The sequence below is a fragment of the Bremia lactucae genome, assembly GCF_004359215.1.
Source record: "Bremia lactucae strain SF5 chromosome Unknown BlacSF5_NotPlaced_17_SHOA01000003.1_2250557bp, whole genome shotgun sequence".
Lineage (NCBI taxonomy): Eukaryota > Oomycota > Peronosporomycetes > Peronosporales > Peronosporaceae > Bremia > Bremia lactucae.
Window position 1 is genome coordinate 863,155 of NW_027152029.1, and position 6,000 is coordinate 869,154.

Sequence of the window (6,000 nt, forward strand, 5' to 3'; positions counted from 1 at the left end):
TTCGTGTGATGGCTAATCGCTCATCCACAAAGCGTTGATTCTCGCTCACGCTTTTAGCATCAAACTCGCCTATGATACCGCCGAGAGTTCGGTCATAGGACGTAGTTTTATTGACCACTGCTAAACTAACAGGGTCACTAGAGCAAGTTTCTGTCGTTGAGATGATACCCTCATGGGTCATCGTCATATTGACGAAACTATGTCCCTCTTTTGCACCGAGCATAGTGAGGGGCCCTCCCCCACTAAGACTCGGGCTGCGCACAAACGAGACTGGCGTCCGAGGATGGCGCAGTCCGTTAATATAAAACGGTGTCTCACCCGTACTGGCGTGGACACTGTTATTTATAGCGAACTCCACAAAGGGCAATTGCTTGCTCCACTCTTTGGGAGTTGCTATAGTGCGTAAGACATCCGCCACGACCCGATTGGCACGTTCTGTTTGGCCATCGGTCTGGGGATGATCTGCGGTCGACATGTGGAGCTTGCTACGTAGCAGCTGAAACACATGTCGCCAAAAACCAGACGTAAAACGTGGACCCGATCCGATACTATGGACTCGAGCAATCCGTGAAGTCGGTAAACATGATCCAGGAACAAGAGAGCTGCCTCCTTGCCTGTGATCAATGTTTTACATGGTGCCAAATGCACCATATTGCTCAGTCTGTCTACAAAGACGACAAGCCCTGTCCGACCCTAGTGATGGGGCATCATGCCAAACATGAAGTCCAGGCTTACAAACTTCCAAAACAGTTGGTTGGAATCAATAGCAGCTTCAGCGGTACCCTGATCAATGATGCAGGCTTAATGCGCTTACACTGTTCGCAAGAGCGAATATAGTTGGCCATCCATCTATATAGGTGTGGCCACCAAAATTCCTCTGATACTTGTAAGATTATCTTTTCACGGCTCAGATCCCCATTAGGTGGCGCATAATGGAGCTTGTGAAGGATCATCAGCTTGTATTCTATGTCATGAGGCACATAGATTCTCAAGGGATCACAAGGTGACAGCTGATGCCATAACAGGCCATCGCTGTAGCTAAACCGATTAAGCATGGCTTTCAGGTGCGACGGAAGAATTACCTTTTGTCCACCAATGCGATCTAACAGCAGGTGACAATGGTCGTCCTGACTGTAGCTCTCTTTTATTTCAGAGGCTAATGAGCTCGTCACGTGGTATGTCTTCATGGCTGCCAACGCTGACGGCTGAAATTGTGCTTTCGCACTAGACACACTTTCCTGGTGTCTTACCTCGAAGTCTGGTCTAAGCGATAAGGCGACAGCCAAGACATTTGACTTACCCAGCTTGTATTAAACTTTGAAATATAATTCAGAGAAGAATGTAAGCCATCTTGCCATTCAAGGCGAGAAATGATGTGAGTTTGTTGTCGGTCCGCAGTGATGCGTGATCCGTAAAAAACACAAATAGCTCGGTGCCTAGTAGGGTGCACACGAAACTTGACAAGAGCATACTTTATTGAAAGTAGCTCTTTGTCATGCATGGGTAATTTAGTTCCGCGGATTTTAAAAACCGGGACTGATAAGAGATGACACGGTCAACACCGTCGTCATCCTTCTGCACGAGCGTGCTGCCGATTGCAAATTACTTGCATCGCAGACGACGCTAAAGGGCTTATTCGCGTCTGGCAATGGCAAGACTGGTGCCTCAACATGAGATTGCATCACTGGTTTGAACGCATCATCTTGTTATTTAACCAAAACCCATTTCTGTGTCCTTTTTAAGGAGGTCATATAATGCTTTAGTTTGCTCAGCATAATTCTTGCTATATTTATGCTAGTAATTAGCGAGCCCTAGTAATTGGCGCAAATCCTTCACATGCCGTAGGATAAGCCATTCCTTTACCGATAATACCTTGTCTGGGTTTGCTCGTACACCATGGGTACCTACGATGTAACCCAGCACAGGTATCTCAGGGACCCCTATGCTGCATTTTTGCAAGTTGACGTACAATTGGGCGTCCTTTAAAGTCTACAACACAGCGTCTAAATGACACTTGCGCGAGTCGATTGCGCTCGGCCTCAGCCCTACTTTGCATGAATACATCGTCAAAGTAATGGGGCGCGTAGCCACGGTGCTGACGCGTCACCTGAGCCACCACTCGATTGAATGTCGCTGTTGCGTATTTGAACCGTCGCGCCATCACAAGCCACTCCCAAAGCATACCGCGTGGGGTGCTTACTGCCGTTTGGCTACATCGGACTCTCTCATGAGTACCTGATAGTAGCCATCCTTCAAATCTGACGCGGAAAAGATAGTCGACGTTCCCATGGAATTCAACAAATTGTCTCACCGCGGGATTGGCGTTTGCGCCGGTATGGTCGCCGTGTGCAGCTTATTGTTAGCATGAACCACGCACCATCCACCTGTGGATTTACGCACATAAAAGGTCGGGCTGCAGTGATGCGATTTGCTCTCACGCACATGTCCCGGCTTGGCTCGCTTGTCGAACAAATTATCGATATAATCGACTAGTTCTTTCGTCAACGGCCATTGCCTGGTCACACAGTACTTGGTGCCAGGTTCGAGGTCGATCTCGTACCCGATGCCCCTATCTGGTGATAGGCGGCTCGGCACTTCTACTAGGAACACATCGCGATGTTTCCACAAAGCCTCAAAGAACGGACTGTATTTCAAGGCAGCTCAGCCTTGAGCAGCGAACAGTTTCTTTTTGTCCGTTTCTAGGACGCTCTCGTCCATTGTGGACGACGAGCAAAAGTCCACCAAGTCCTCTTCTGGAACTGGTGTGACTATTTCGTGGATCTTTCCTTCCTTTAATTCGGAAAGGAACAGAAACCACGACATCTCCGGAAGATTTACTATATCCTCGACAGATTTAAAGACTTGTCGGAGCAGCTCACTTGAGGATGCCTCCGCATTTTCGTCTTTGACAGCCTCGAACACCTCGTTGAAAGGCCCGTTCTCTTTAATAGAAACTGATCCAAAAGTCACTCGTTTAGACGCACCTTTGATCGTCCTAATCGGTCAAATACTCGTTCTTCGAGTCACCACGACCTTTGACTGGGAAGCAGGTGCCTTTGCTCTTTTCTAGGCACTGTGCCGGTTTATGCGACGCATAACTTCCTGTCAGCTTGCCGTCTACTGCCACAGGCTCTCGGCTCTGTGCAGGACATTCGGACGCATGACTACTTGTCATCGTCCTTTTCAACACCCCAGTCTCCACGAGCTGGGTAGGAATTGGTGACGTTTGACATCTTGTCAACGCACCCTCAACTGTATTCGAAACGACATCACTTGCACACGCCTCTCGCAGGAGCACATCTTTTCCGGTGTCCTGCGTAGAGTTCGTAACTGTGCATGTACGCCAGTCAATCCATAGTTGGTGTTTTAGCAACATTGGCATGCCTAGGATGAGGTCATACGAACTCTCCATACCTAGCACTGTAAATTTCTCGTTACAAGAGAAGTCACTAAAGCTCAAGGCGAGTTCTATCTGAACTCCCTCTTACTTAACGAGCGCGCCGTTCGCTAAACGAATGGTCGCCTCTTCTCGCTTGCCATCCTGGCAAAGCGACTCAAACATCGCCGGTCTCTTTCTTAATTCCGCGATTTTACTAAATTTTATGATGCACCCGAATCCACTAGGAAAGTCATCACCTAGTCATAGCCTCTTACTTGAGCGCTATAGACTAGCAGGGTTGAGGTCCAAAATTTCGAGACTTCAGGGACTATGCTACCCATTTGTTCCACAATTCTGAACATAGGGGTAGCTTCAGAGTCCGCGTCAGTAGGGCATTCCACCCCTACTGCTCTCCTGCATTTTTCGACCCCTCAGTGGCGATGCAGAATTCATGCGTCTCGCGCGCTGATTCTTGTCATCGCTCTTTGGGAAGGGAAACCTCTTGCTAGGCATCTTTGCCCCGGCAGGGACCCTGACGTAGCAGCGAGCTATAATGTGGCCGCGCTTGCCGAGCTAAATCGTGCTACTTGAAACTTTTTCTTGCGACGGCCATTCTCTTCTCACGTTGTCGATCGCATTTTTCAGGTGACTTCGCTATTTATCGTTATTACATGCAGTTCTCACCCAAACGTTTTGAGTTTCCTTACTCTTCTTCTCACTCGTGGCTCGCTCTCTCAATCCTCTCGTGGGCCACATTTATAGCAACCAACGTCTGCATTGCCCAACTCCATGGGAGTGGCATCTGACCTCTTGGCCGACAAAATATACCAAGCTGTCCCCGAGGCACTGTTGTAGGATTTCTCCTCAACGAAGGCGATTTGGATTGCCTCTTTCATCTTCGACGGCACCTTTCTGAAAAGGGCCTGTCGCGATGGGCCATGAGATGAGTCCGTTCTTAAACGTGGGTACCTTTTTATGTTCTCCTGGAATCGAACCTAAGGTAAAAGATGCCGAAGCGAGCGCATCTCTTGTACATAATCTTGCAGAGATCGCTTCGCCTGTCACGCTCCAAAGAAGCGTGCCTAAAGCAACACATCGTTGTTCGGCGGCTGGTACATGGCGCGAATATTTGTCTTAAATATCGCCCATGTAGGGAACGCCTTTCTGTCCGCCATAAGTGCCAAGTAAGCCCACTCTGAGGCCTTACCGCGCAGATGCGACATGGCGTACGACACCATCAGGCTGTCGCCAGCGATGAGCTGGGCGACACCGTATTGCTCCACGGCTTAAAGCCAGTGGACAATCGTGCGCGTTGCAGTTCCATCGAACTTGAGCGAGTCCATCCAAATGGTCCTCGGCTGATGCGGCCGGGCAGAGAGCATCTCAAAAGTCCTGTTGAGAGCCTTGCTCCGAGCCTGCTCATGCCTCAGCTCATCATGAGTCTGAGTGACGGACTCCGCCGCAGCATGGCTCTGTGCCTCGGACGCGGCTCTCCGCTGTTCGAGCACGAATGCCTCAAACTGCTCCAACTGAGCAACATGTTGCTCAAGAGGACTGCCCAAGAGCCTGGCCAGGGCTTGTTCACCAAGTTCCTGCGCCATGTGTCCTGTTACCTCCAGGTGATGTTCGGACAGGTGGAAAAAATGAGCCCAATCGATGTTGAGACTCATCCTCACGTTAGACACGCAGAGATGCGGGTCGTGGAAGGGATTTCAAGTGCTACCAAGTGTAGGCGGGCACGTTGTAATGCGGTCACGCTCTACTTAGACACACACCCTAGCACAGCGAGAAAGCGGTTTAACCTGCTTCTCTTGCGTGCTGTGAGGTAGTTGTGGTGGGCGCGTTAGCGACCTCGCCCAACACACTAAGTACTGTGATCAAAAGTCGTCACGGGAGCGGTAATCCGTCTCCTCGTGCGCACTTACCAAGTAGGAAGTAGTTTTCAGACTGATTTATATTTAATAGAATTAAATACAAATACCTATTTTTACCAATTAAAATGTTATCTCTATAGATATCATTTAATATGTATTGCGAGCGTATCTTTATAGATACCTCGCGTAACGGATGACGCTAGCCGTCATCACGGATGACGCTGGGCGTCATCCCTCCTAATGTGAATGCACCCATGTGCATCACATCCACAAGGGTTGGTCACAAATGTGCACCACACCCGAGTGTTGGGTCTAATTACTATTATTTAGTAATTGACCATCCCCTTAAGTACACCAAATGTACTTATTGGGGACTGTGTAACATTAGGGCAACTTTAGCCCGTTACACAAGGGTTGGTCACAAATGTGCACCACACCCGAGTGCTAAGTCTAATTACTATTATTTAGGAATTGACCATCCTCTTCAGTGTACCAAGTGTACTTAACGGGGACTGTGTAACATTAGGGCGACTTAAGCCCGTTACAACTACCACCAAGCATATAAGAGGAATGGTCAAGGCCTGCGAAAAACATCCTTTATACAGGTTGCCCATGGGAGGCAGCCATATACCGAATAGATTTACAAAAGGTCTACCAAGAGTGGTAGGTGCTTTGAGTGGCGTAGTGCGTAAGTTGGAGACAGAAGCATTACCAATTATTTACTCCATCGTGACACGAGGATATTTT